At 43.3% G+C, this 14,106-nt stretch overlaps 1 protein-coding gene across 1 annotated transcript in view; it reads left to right on the plus strand.

Moving 5' to 3' along the window:
• Positions 1-1,136: 1,136 nt before the first annotated feature.
• bmpr1ba (bone morphogenetic protein receptor, type IBa) overlaps positions 1,137-14,106 on the plus strand; it is a 127,690-nt gene continuing 114,720 nt past the window's right edge. The window contains exon 1 of the mRNA XM_067994490.1: positions 1,137-1,265. The gene's annotated coding sequence lies outside the window, so the exon portion shown is untranslated. The remainder of the gene's footprint in view (positions 1,266-14,106) is intronic.

Consider the following 14,106-nt stretch of genomic DNA (forward strand, 5'->3'; position numbering starts at 1 on the left):
AGTCATACCTAGCACAAAGGAAGATGGTAGTGGTTGTTGGAGGCCAATCATCTCAACCCCAGCACATTGCTGCAGGAGTTCCTCAGGGCAGTATCCTAGGCCCAACCATCTTCAGCTGCTTCATCAATGACCTTCCCTTCATCATAAGGTCAGAAATGGGGATGTTCGCTGATGATGTGTGTACCATCCACAGGATGCACTGCAGCCAAGGCTTCTTCGACAGCACCTCCCAAACCCGCGACCTCTACCACCTAGAAGGACAAGAGCAGCAGGTACATGGGAACAACACCACCTGCACGTTCCCCTCCAAGTCACACACCATCCCAACTTGGAAATATATCACCGTTCCTTCATCGTCGCAGGGTCAAAATCCTGGAACTCCCTTCCTAACAGCACTGTGGGAGAACCTTCACCACACGGACTGCAGCGGTTCAAGAAGGCGGCTCACCACCACCTTCTCAAGGGCAATTAGGGATGGGCAATAAATGCCGGCCTCGCCAGCGACCCCCAAATCTCATGAACGAATAAAAAAAAACTGCGACTGCACCTCAGAAGTGATTTCAGCATGTGAAATGTTTTGAGATGTCTTTATGTAATTTAGGTGCTCTCTGGATGCAAGTATAATTCATTATCGGAGCATCTGGATGACACTCTTGGTACACATTGTGTCGGGAGTCCCAGGGATGAACTCGAGTCTTGTCACTGCATAGCGCAGTGTGTTGATATACTGGCATGCTAGGCTGCTGTGGCCATAATGTTTTCTATTACGTATTAACGTATAATTAGATCTACTAAAAGAAAGAAAGACTTGCATTTATATAGCGCCTCTCATGACCTCAGGACATCCCAAAGCGCTTTACAGCCAATGAAGTACTTTTGAAGTGCAGTAGTCACTGTTGTAATTGCTCTTATTATAAAAAGACTACTCCTTTAAGAACAAGTACTGTTTATGTAAATCAGCATTTGCTATTCAAGGTTTATACAGATTAACAGCAGGCACTTTTATATCTGATCTGAGTGTACTGTTTAGTGAGTTGGTGTGGGAGCAACTATACATTATTTTCTTATGATAATATAGCAGGAGGTTCACATCGGGCGTCCAAAGCAGCCTGCTTCAACTCTCCTACGTGAATGCCTCAGACAAGGACAAGCAGTGGGAGTTATCAGTTTGAAAACCCAGCTGGAGTGAATTGCTCCACAACACCGATACTTGGCCGTTTACTGTGAGTCTGCAGTAACTGCACCACAAACGTGAAACCTGCATCGTAAGTAAATGGGGTTAAACTCGACAAAAAAACATCTGGGCAGGTTGCTGAGAGCTCAAGTGCGCTTCAGCGCTGTGAAAAGAAAAAACCCAGTTTTGGTTCTCCTGTTAGCAGCTGGATATTACAGCTGCTTTCCTGAAGTAAATAGCTCCTTTATTTTTGGAGTAAAGGCTACTTCTGTTGTTAGAACACGAAGCAGAAATCAGTACTTGAAGCAGAGATCATTGTCAGCAAGAGAGTCTCTTGTTTAAGATTGTGGGAGGTACGATGTGTTGGTTGAGTTAAAGCTACACCGCTGTTGGAAGTAACGATGTTAAAGGGTGAATTCAGGCCATGGATATGGCTTGTCATGTAGTTGAAATGGCAAGTACGAAGTACAGAGTAAATGATGGCTTTTACAAGGCTGTAACATGCATAAGGGTTTGGAATAAAGTCATGGGGGTAGATTTTTTGACTTACTACCTAGGTGTAAAACGTATGTGGCGGACTGGCTGCCCGCTATAAAAAAAACCGCTCAGTTTGCCTTTTCATAGATTTTCCTGATCATCTAAGCCAGTTCTTAAATATTGTTTCATTTTCATGAATTTCCCATTAGAGTTTCACTGTCAGAGTCAGCATGCCTGCCATTACTGCCCCTACTTTAGTCGAGGAGTTATTCCATGTGATTCTGCATCACGTGAAGGGAAATTGTACTTTATCACAACACCAAACCAAGGGTATAACGGTGTCGGCTGACAGGAAGAGAAGGCTTTACTGGAAAATACGCAACTCTGTTTTAGAAGTTTCACTCTCCTTCATGTGATAATATCACCCTGTAGTTTGTTATTGCTATTTGGTCAGTAGATCCTAGCATACAAGTTTGGTCTTATGCAATGCTTATGTTTGTCCCAATCGATTTGTATAAAACAGAATTCCTGTGTCGAGATGAACAATATTCTTGAGAATCACTTAGCAAGCACTGTTCCAGAATGATAATATCCACGCAATTTAACAACACCCGTGAACTATATAGCACCTTGTCAGTGCTTTAAGAAGTTTTCTGTTGCTTGTGAGCAAATGCATTCATAACCCCTTTTGTGCAACTTAAGTGCTCCTGAGTTATTGCTGTGCTTTGCCACCTGTGAACCAATGCTGGCAACTCACAGCAACTTAGGTCCTCTGCTAACTCGCAATTTTGGCAAAATGATCTTGTAGCCTGGTGATCCTAATTTGGCCGTCTCAGGTTTATTCTAGAGCGCCTGAATTCACTCCAATCCCGATCAGTTCGAATTTAGGAAAAAAAAAGAAACTGGTGGTTAGCTGCCTAGAAATTTCTGTCATTCTATAGAGATACCGATTGGTGGAGGCAGATTCAATCGTGGCTTTCAAAAGGGGATTGGATAAGCACTTGAAGTGAAAAAATTTGCAGGGCTCTGGAGAAAGGGCGGGGGAGTGGGACCGGATGGATTGCGCTTGCAGAGAGCCGGCACGGACTCGATGGGCCGAATGGCCTCCTTCCGTGCTGTAACCATTCTGTGATGCCAAATCGAATCCTGGTTAAAGTATCTTTGAAGCTCCCCTTTATATTTTACTTACTTTGCTCCCCCCCCCCCCCCATTTTACACTCTTATCCTTCCCCTCTTTAACATTCTTCTGCAATGAGCCATCTCCCAGGAGTCCAAGCCGTTGACCTGCTCCCTGACCCCTGCCCATGGACCTCTTTGAGGCAGCCGCTAGGAGATACACATGCACATTCCAGAGACACTCCTGCCCTCGCTCTTTTATTATTTTGCTTTAAATTATTTTCCTTCCCTGCAAGGCAATGCCTGGCTTCGGCCTGATGCCTCCCTTGACGACATTGCAGAGTTCAAAAGATTGGTAAATGATGAATTTAAGGGTGAACCCCCATCAGAGTGCTCCACAGCGCGCATTACGAAGCTCCAAAGTGCTCCATCATTACAACAACCTGCGAAGCTCACTTTTATTTTCTCAATTCCCTCTGTTAGCACCTTGAGAGAACCATAATCTGCTTTACACACTTTTCACTCAAGAGTGCTGCCTAGATAGGGCTGCCAACTCTGGTTGGACATATTCCTGGAGGTTTTATCACATGACTTCCTGCCTCCGACTGCCCCGCCCCACACTCCCACCGTTGCTCGCCCGACATGTCCATCCTCGCTGAGTACAGCCTTCCCGCAGCAAATGGAAAGTGAATAGACTATTCATTACCAATTGGATGATTCTTGACTGTCAGTCATTTTTTCCCATGTCCAATATTTTTAGAACTAGTAGACAAAAGTGTTAAAATAATTTTTTTTTAAAAACAGTTTTTTTTATTGCCCCCTATGATTTTGCTCCTGGATTTTGCTCGCAGCAGTGTCCTGGAGATTAGTCTTTAATTCCTGGAGACTCCAGGGCAATCCTGGAGGGTTGGCAACCCTATTCATAAATGTACCAAACAGGAAGTACTTTACATTTTTATTCATCTAGATTTTGCGACGTTTTGTTAAGCAACATTTTGTTGAAGGATAGCTCTTTCAAAGAGCTGGCACAGGCACGATGGGTTGAATGGCCTCCTTCTGTGCTGTATGATTCTATTTTGCCTTAATTGAAAGCAGTGATTGATGGCAATGAATAGGAATAAATGCAAAAAATAAAGGTACAATATTATATCACCGTGCTATTGTGTCTCTGGTTTATCAAATATTTAACGAAAAAATAATCAGCATTTCAATTTTTTCAAAGATTTTGGCAAAAGTTGCGCTCGGTATACATTGTAGAGGAAGGTCCATAGTTTTAATTGTTTTACCAGGTTGCCTTTCTCCTTGTTAATTGGAGCATGAACTATCAAGGAAAAAAATTGACCGCAATAACGTATTATATTTTTAAACGTTCTTTGTGTCTTTTGTGGTGCAAACAGTTTTTGTGTGAACTGTCCAATTGTTTTCTATCCTTTTATGGATGTCTACCTGTAAATAAATAGCTCTATAGCAATGTTACTACTCTTAAAGGATCTGGCGTAGGCATTGGCCAGGAAGTCACAGGATGCGCACCTGCAATTTGCCCAGTTTTGCTTCTCGCTGGGAGCACCAGATTCCAGGATCACTTCTCTACGTTTGTGTTCTTTAAATCTGATGAACGAGTTATAATTATTTATTGACGCCTAACTGCACGCCAAGATTGATCAGTGACGTAAGAAAGAATTTGCATTTATATAGCATCTTTCATGTCCTCAGGATATCCCAAAGCGCTTCACAGCCAATGAATTATTTGGAAAGTGTAGCCACTGTTGTTATGTAGGCAAAACATAACAACTAATTTGTGCACAACAAGGTCCCACCGACACCAATGAGATAAATGCCCAGTTAATCTGTTTTGATGGTGTTGGCTGAGGGATAAATGTTGGCCAGGGCATTAGAAGGACTCCCCTGCTGTTCACTGAACATAGCCATGGGATCATTTGCATCCACCTGAATAGATGGATCAAGCTTCAGATTAACATCTCAGCTGAAAGATGGAGGCACCAAGATGCAGGACTTCCTCAGTACCGAACTGAAATGTCAGTCTAGATTATGTGCTCAAGTCTCTGGAGTGGGGCTCGAACCCAAGACCCCCTACTGCAGAGGCGAGAGTGCTACCACTGAACCAAGTTGACACTTGACTATAGTATATAGCAGAGTACGTAGTGTACAGCTCTGACTGGTAGTGTGAAAACAGCATCAGTCAAAAACATTTGGCACTGTATGTAGACAGAAGGGTTTAATGTTTAGTTTAAGCGACTTAGTTAACATCTATAAAGTATTGCATAATGTTTTTCTTCAGATAAGACAAGGTAATCTATTGTAACTTAATGACAAAAAAAAGTTTCCACTTGTGTGTTTCCAAAAAGCTGTCTGTGATATTTATTGCACTGCAAGTACTATTCGAAGTACTTCATACAAATCCTAAATTCAGTCCATATGTACAGTATTCCAAATGCATATTTGTGGTGTCAATACATTCGTACTTCCCCCATAGGTTTTGGCTCCGATGCTGTTATGAACACAATAAAACCATTTATAATGGAACAATTGTTCCTAATTATACAGTCTTTAATTTATGGAAAAGCAAATTGAATGTGACACCGCGCTTAAAAACTGCGATGTTAAAGATGATTTTCCCACAAACCCTTGCACTGCGTTTCTCGTGGCGTAATTTGAAATCAAATGAGAAATAACACGAAGTCACAAAGCCAAACACCGAGTAAAGGAAAATGCCAGACAACAGCAAGTTCTTTTAAAGAACAAGTTTAATCTATATACAGATTTTTGGTCCCATTCATTTTTAAAAAAAAAATAGGGAGTTTCCGTTTAAGGCTAAAATGTTTTGATTATAAACCCAAGTTTTTTTTTCCCACTCCAATGCACGCTAGTGATCTGTAATGACCTAGTACGCTATATCCCATGCCATTAATCATTTATTAATGCCTGCTTCACGCTGTATTACTAGCTGATCTTTAAAGGTGAGAATATACTCATTTGTTACCTATCTTCAATCACACCAAATGTTACGTCTACAACAACAACTTGCATTTATGTAGCGTCTTTAATGTAGTAACCCAAGTCACTTCACAGGAGCGATTATCAAACAAAATTTGACACCAAGCCACATAAGGAAATATTAGGACAGGTGACCAAAAGCTGGGTCAAAGAAGTAGGTTTTAAGGAGTGTCTTAATGGAGGAGAAAGAGGTGGAGAGGTGTAGGGAGGGAATTCCAGAATTAGGGCCTAGGCAGCTAAAGACACGGCCACCAATGGTGGAGCGATGAAAATCGGAGATGCGCAAGAGGCCAGAATTGGAGGAGCGCAGAGATCTCAGGGTTACAGAGATAGGGAGGGGCCCGGCCATGGAGGGATTTGAAAACAAGGATGAGAATTTTAAAATCGAGGTGTTGCCGGACCAGAAGACAACGTAGGTCAGCGAGCACAGGGGTGATGGGTGAATGGGACTTGGTGCGAGTTAGGATACGGGCAACAGAGTTTTGGAATTGAATTCTTGATTCTTTGTCCAATTCTGTGTATTGAACTTTGACTTTCAAAGGGATTCTGTGATAATTTACTCATGCCTTAGCTAAGCAGCACCAAGTGGCATAGCGTCAGAATCATGTTTAACAGGCCTGTGGGTGGGCAGACGCAGGTTTACGGCCCACCTGCTCTGCTGCTGACTGGAGAAAAGTCATAACTCCACTGCTGTGTTCACTGGCCAAGAGAAAATAGTTTCAGTCATCAGGAACGGACAACCAGTGCAGCAAGCTGCCTGAGGGGTTTTATTTTTGAAAAAACATTAAGATCTTAAAACACAAATTAAAACAAAGACTACAGTTGTCAAAAACCCGACTTAAAAACAGAAAATGCTGGAACTACGCAGCAGGTCGGTCAGCCTCTGTAAAGATAGAAAGACAGGTTAACGTTTCGGATGTAAATCCTTCATCAAAGTGGTGCCCCGATGAAGGCTTGCACCCAAAACATTAACTTTTTCAGATGCTGAGAGACTTGCTGTGCATTTCCAGCATCTTCTGTTTCTGTTTCGTAGGTTAAAATATGTATCACTAGCAACACGGGGCAACTGTTCTTGCACAGTGTCCCAAATCCTGATTGATAGACATGGCCTGTGCATTATACGAAACAATATGCTGCTCTGACCTGCAATATAACTCTTATTAGAAACAATTTGCTCAGTTGTAATTAGCTCATGCATAAATATGTTTAGAATAGCCGCTGGAACTGATGAATTTCATTGCTAATAATACTAAGATTATTTTCTTTTTGTGGTCAAAAGTCTTGTATTTTCTCTCCTCTTCTCTTACAAACAGCTGGAAGTTATGTTACAGTTATATAAAGCTCTGGTCAAACCCCATCTGGAGTACTGCATTCAGTTCTGTGCACCACACCTCAGGATAGATATTGGCCTTGGAGGGAGTGTAGCGCAGATTCACCAGGATGATACCGGGGCTAAAAGGATTAAATTATGAGGACAGGTTGCATAGACTAGCTGATATTCCCTTGAGTGTAGAAGATTAAGGGGTGATCTAATCGAGGTGTTTAAGATGATTAAAGGAATTGATGGGGTCGATAGAGAGAAACCATTTCCTCTGGTGGGGAGAGTCCAGAACAAGGCGGCATAAGCTTAAAATTAGAGCTAGGCCGTTCAGGGGTGATGTCAGGAAGTATTTCTTCACACAAAGGGTAGTGGAAATCTGGAACACTCCACCCCAAAAAGCTGTTGAGGCTGGGGGTCAGTTGAAAATTACTAAACTGAGATTGATAGATTTTTGTTAGGTAAGGGTATTAAGGGTTATGGAACCAAGGCAGGTAGATGGAGTTAAGATACAGATCAGCCATGATCTAATTGAATGGCGGAACAGACTCGGGCTGAATGGCCTACTCCTGTTCCTTTGTTCCTTGGTGTTCCTGGCTCCTGCATTAGCTGTAACTGAAGGGCATCTGCTGTCAGGACTCACAGTTGCCTTCTAGCTAAATGCCAAGAGACAATAAAATAAATAAAGTGTGGCCCCAGGAGGACTGTCTTTCTGATTTTCCTTGGCCCCTGTGGGAAAGTGCTTGGCCACAGGGTGACGCGACTAAGATCAGGAGCTCAATGGTGTGCAGGATTAAACCCACGTCCCATCCCTGCCATGGTGCAGGGCTACCCTAAGCAGGATTTTCTTGTTAAATTCAATCTGCTCTCATACCCTGGCTCATGACCCCATGCTGCCAGATGCCGTTATGAAGGATGGGAAAAATGTGCCTGCCCCTTTAAGACTGCTTCACTTCGCATAATATTACCCTTTGCACTATGACACTATGCCCTTTGTCCTGTACCGACTCTGCCAAGTTGCAAGTACCCGTGTTGGCTTCGTAGATAGTCCAAATTTGCCTGATCCTTTAAGTCTGCTTCAGTTTACATACCATTTGTCTGTGCGCTATTACACAAAGTTCTACCTGTATTGACTCACGATGCTAGAGAAAACATTTATTTGCTTCGTAGGCCCCAGCTGCAGCATTGTGGCCAATTCTAGGCACCGCACTTTAGGAATGATGTCAAGTCCTTAGAGAGGGTGCAGAGGAGATTTACTAGAATGATATCAGAGATGAAAGACTCCAGTTACGTGGAGAGACTAGAGAAGCTCTGGGGTTGTTTTCCTTAGAGTGGAGAAGATTAAGGGGAGATTTGATAGAGGTGTTCAAAATCATGAAGGGTTTTGATAGAGGAAATAAGGAGAAACTGTTACCAGTGGCAGAAGAGTCGGTAACCAGAGGACACAGATTTAAGGAGATCGGCAAAAGAACGAGAGGCGACATTAAGAAAAAAAATGTTTACGCAGCGAGTTGTTACGATCTGGAATGCACTGCCTGAAAGGGCGGTGGAAGCAGATTCAATAATTACTTTTAAAAGGGAATTGGATAAATACTTGAAGGGGAGAAAATTGCAGGGCTATGGGGAAAGAACAGGGGAGAGGGACTAATTGGACAGCTCTTTCAAAGAGCCGGCACAGGCACGATGGGCCGAATAGCGTCCTTCTGTGCTGTATCGTTCTATGATTCTAAGATAGCTAACCCATAGTATTCCCTGCTTTTATTGAGCTGATTTTTTATTTTCCCCATCCCCCCCAAGAAAACGTGTCTTGCACCTAATCCAAGGCTTCACATTTGTATCTGCTGTCGGATAGTGTTTCTGACAGGCATGATTGGTGTTCCGTTGACCGTGAAATAAATTCTTGAAATGTTGGCACCCAATTTGTGCAACTCCCACATATGGTCCTGTGGAGCACTTCAGATCAATGAGGACCGCATCCATTTATCCTGGACTGGATACCAATGTATTGTACAGTCCTTTCATGACTTCTTAATCAGAATGCCTTGGGCCTAAATTTTTTTGTTATCAAAGAGGGAGGAGGAAATGTGCCTTGAGACTGCAAGCACACATTTGTCAAGTTATTAGCACTTCAGGCTCATTGGGAGTTATGCAAAAAAAAACTTTGGCCAAGCCTATACGGAAAATGAACAAACCAGCACAGAGCAGATAGACCTTACCGATGCAACGCAGCCAGAGTCCTCATACCCATTGTCAATGGATCAGGGAGTCGTACTGCATTTGTCGCTCCAGAGGGCAGGAATTCCCTGGTTTGGACTGTCCAGGTGATGCGTTGTTAGGGAGTACCCAAACTTAGATCCCAGTACCTTCGATTGAACGGGCTGCTGTACTGTGTGAGTTGTGCTATAGGTTGAGGCAACTGGAGCTCCTAATGGGCCACTTCCAAGACAAATAGTTCATTGGAATTAAGTTTCTGACTATTCCAGATATTGTCTCCCTGCTGTAACAGCACTATTTGGAGGCCTACGGACAACTTGAACTCAACTTGTGCTGGAATCACAAGAACATTCTTTAAAACGTTCAGCCACCCAATAGTAACCAGCTTGTTGCTTATAAATTCTGTTCTCTTGAATCTTTTGAAACAATGGAGATCGACCTATGTGTGCTCTTTTATAGCGAAATTAAGGCTAGATTCAGTATCTCTCAAACTCTGCCTGTGGTAGAAGATAAGGGAAGAATGACCTCATGACAACGAGACAGCTGTCATTGCATTATACTCTCAACAATAACAACTTGAATTCACACAGCGCCTTTAATGTAGAAAAACATCCCAAGCTGCGTCACAGAGGCGTGAGGAAAAAATGGACACAGGGCCAAAGAGGAGGAGATTAGGAGAGATGGCCAAAAAACTTGATTAAAAGACACGGGTTTTAAGGAGGAGAGGGAGGTGGTGAGGTGGAGGTTTTTAGAGAGGGAATTCCAGAGAGTAGGGCCTATGACCCCCCCCCCCACCTCCCAATTCCCTTCAGCCCTCCCCTCAGACTTACCTGTGGGATTTGGCACTGGCCAAACTTGATTAGGCCCAGACCGGTAAGCTGAATCAGGGCACCCAATTGGAGCCGCCAACACCCTGGAATGATGAAGATGAGGCCCGAGGAACAATTTAGGACGGTGCTTGGGCCTCTCCGTTCTGGGGCCTTCTCCACTTTTTGGCGCAGTCCAATTTCTACCCCAGTAGAATCATTCTAGTCTCAACCGTGAGTTCAAGCAAAGCAGTCTCCTTTGATCCTGGGTTGTACAACTTGGGAGGGTGACAATCCAGGACGTGTGAAAGAGAACAAAATGATAAATAAATATAGTTTAGTCACCAATAGTTCAATAATATTTAGTCCCTCTAAGTTAGGGTTCCCGCCAGAGGCCCACATTCCCACCTCTCTAACCACTGTGTGACTTACGCAGATGGCGGAGGGAGGGGGTGTTGGCAGTGCCAGTGTTTAATAACAGCAATTGCTCAGCGCTATCAAGTGTTTTGTTAGAATTGCCACTGAACTTTATGATTATATATAGAATTATGTGGAATTTACAGCACAGAAACAGTCCATTCGGCTCAACTGCTCTATGCCGGTGTTCATGCCCACACAAGCTTCCTGCCACCCTACTTCATCTCACCCTATCAGTATATCCTTCTATTCCTTTCTCCCTCGTGTACTTATCTATCTTCCCCTTAAAGGCATCTCTGCTATTCGCCTCAACCACTCCATGTGGTAGCGAGTTCCACATTCTAACCACTCTCTGGGTAAAGAAGTTTCTCCTGAATTCCCTATTGGATTTATTAGTGACTATCTTATATTTATGACCCCCTAGTTTTGGACTCTCCCACAAGTGGAAATAACTTCTCTATGCCTATCCTATCGAATCCCTTTAAATGTTGAAGACCTCTATCAGGTCACTCCTCAGCCCTCAAAGAAAAGACCCCCAGCCTGTTCAATCTTTCCTGATACGTGTAACCTCTCACTTCTGGTATCATCCTTGTAAATCTTTTTTTTGCACCTTCTCCAGTGCCATTAATGTTTGTGGATTGCTTCCATCTGGTCAAAAGTACTGACGTGGAAACTGGTTTGACGCATTGGAAAAGGAAAGGTCATAATGTGGTGAGGAATGGGTGGCATCACATGCTCTGAAACAACATTAAAGGGGGGCCGAGCCCCCAGAGCCCCCTCTGTTGATGTTGCCAGTGCAGGCCTATGGAGGAGACCTTTATTCGAGTCTAAACCTTTGATCACTATCTGAGATTTCAGAGTATGCTGTGAGAACAATTTGTTGAGTGTCACAAGAGGTGCTCGATTGGAGTTTGTTGCAAATAAAAAGTTTTACGATTGCAATGAAATACAATAGGAAAAGTTTAAACCCAATGAAATGAAGGAGAATTGATCGTCTGTGAAAAAGCAGCACTCCTAGATATATATTACCCTGTTTTATTTTATATGTACAGAAGCAGACTGCAATTATCATGTAGATTACTTCTTGCTACCCACATTGCATTTATATTTAGTAAGACTATTACAATTGACTTTAACTATAAAAATAGCACAATAGTAATAATTTTTACAAGTATTTAGTGGCATTTTTGGAATTGGGAACTAGTCCAGGGAGATTATAATAAATCTGCACAAACTCTAATGGTGCTTTCTTTGGCAAGAGAGGGAGCTTCATTTGCCATGAAAATCAAGAAGCAAAACAAGAGTTTTATCCATTGAGTCCTGAAAGACCCCTTTTCACTAAACTACTCAATAAGGAATGGCTAGCATCTTGCACCTCGTTGAGAGAATATAATTGATGGAGTCTGCAGAGAATTCTAGCTTGGTTTATTTGCAGCCCGCCTGATCTTTAGATTGTTTTTAGAGGTTTCTGGCAGGGGATGTCTGCGTTAATTGAGGTGCGAAGGATAGAAAGAGCAGGTGAGTTTAAGATTGACCTCTTCGGAATATATGACTTACGTTACACCCTTATTCACAAGGGTGTGCTTAACCTCACTTCACTATAAATGAATAATTAATAGCTGTTATCATGTGTTGGGTGTGCCTCATGCCTGTCTTTCAGTTGGACATTGACATTTGGAGATACCTGTCTATTTAATCATTTTAGTCGGGAGAATACTTGGGGCTCGATTTTCCCGGGAAATTGCGGGTGCGGGGCTCCGAAAATTGGGGAAATCCCATTTGGGATTGGAAGCCGGATCCAACCCGCCGACTTCTGAGTTCCCCACAGATGCACCTGTGTGCGTGGCGGGCGTCCCGAATCTGTAAGTCCCGCCGGCAATTAAAGCTGGCGGGATGATAGTTAAAGAGTCAATCGTACCTGGTTGAGCCACTTAAGGCACTTGTGACATATTAGGTAGTTGGAACGATTTTTAATTTACCTGGGCGGCTTGCCCACCGCTTCTGATTCACGCCTGGTGAAACCAAACGTGAAGGGCCGGATCAACAAAAAGAAACAAAATAAATTAAATAAAAAACCATTGCACGAAGTTAAACCATAAAATCAACCTACCTTTCCACCCTGCTCCGATGTCCAATGTCTCCCTCTCTGATCTCCCCCCCCTTCACCCCATCCGATGTCTGCCTGATCTCCCCCTCTTCACCCCCCCCCCGATATCCCCCCGATTTTCCCCTCTCCCCCCTGATCTTCCACTCTTTTCCCCACCCCCCCCCCCGATCTTCCATTCCAGCACCGGATGACGTTTCTCTCTCTCTCTCTTTCTCTCCCCCCCCCCTCACATTGCAGCTCCTGACGGCAGCCAGCCTGTCAATCAGGGGCTGCCGGGCGCGAAACCCGGAGAGCACGTTAATCATCATCAATTACGATGCAATCGCGTCGGAAACAGTAAGTTTTGTTTATGCGGGTTTGCCACGCGCACCTTCACCCCTGCCCCCGCCCTCCCCCCGCTGCCAACCTGCCACCATTTCAAAATTGAGCCCTTGATGTCCAGAATAAGCATTGTTTTCTATTGCTGAATATTACAATTTGTGAGCTTTGAGTTATTAAGTGTACCCGTGCAAGCATTCGTATTTAACAGTGGTGATAATATAGTGGGTCCTATTTAGTGTTCTGGTCACTTCCCAAGTGTTATAATTTGTAATCAAAGTTTCTAGTCATTCGCTGTTTGCTAATGTCAAAATAGTGCTGACTTTGCTTGCTTTGGAAGAGATAAAGATCCCATGGCACTATTCAAGAAAGAACAGGGAGCTCTCCCAGGATTCTGATCAATCTTCCTTCCTTAACCAACACCACCAAATTCGCAGATTAACTAGTCAATCATCTTACAGCTGCCTGTGGGATTTGTGTGTACAAAATGGCTGCAGTGTTTGCATATGTAACTGTCTCTGCACTCCCGAGTAACTCATTGCATGCAAAGCACTTTCTAAGACATATGCTCAGGCTCTGTATAAACGCATAAAATTATCTTGGACTTTGCACGTTTTCTTTTCAAATGAGTTGGATGCAGACGTTTGCAGATCATTCTAGATGACCAATTTGTTTCCACAGAATTCATGGAAGCACCTGCTGCAAAAGCGAACAAGCATATTGTTGGGCAAAATGGAATTACATTGAATTTTACAGCACAGAAACAGGCCATTTGGCCCAACAGGTCTTTGCCAGTGTTCGTCATCGTAACATCGTTCGTCTGTGCCCCTGCCTCAGCTCATCTGCTGCTGAAACGCCCATTCCTTTAGTTTGGTTCGGTATTCTACCTAGGTTGTTTGCCTCAGACTGCTGCATGCTCAGGCAGGGCTCGTGAGATTTATTTATTTAGGTGAAGCTATGATTGGAACTTGCGATTTTTTGAGTTGGGAGCCCGAGTCTGTAACCTAATCAATCACTCCCACACTGCCTTCCTCAGTGTGAGTCAAACACTTGTACTCATTAGATCAAATATTTTAAATTATGAAAAACGCTTCACAGACTGACTAATCAGGAATTATTACAAAAAAGTAAAGGGATAATTTTG

Source organism: Heptranchias perlo, chromosome 1 (genome assembly GCF_035084215.1).
Source record: "Heptranchias perlo isolate sHepPer1 chromosome 1, sHepPer1.hap1, whole genome shotgun sequence".
Taxonomy (NCBI): Eukaryota; Metazoa; Chordata; class Chondrichthyes; order Hexanchiformes; family Hexanchidae; genus Heptranchias; species Heptranchias perlo.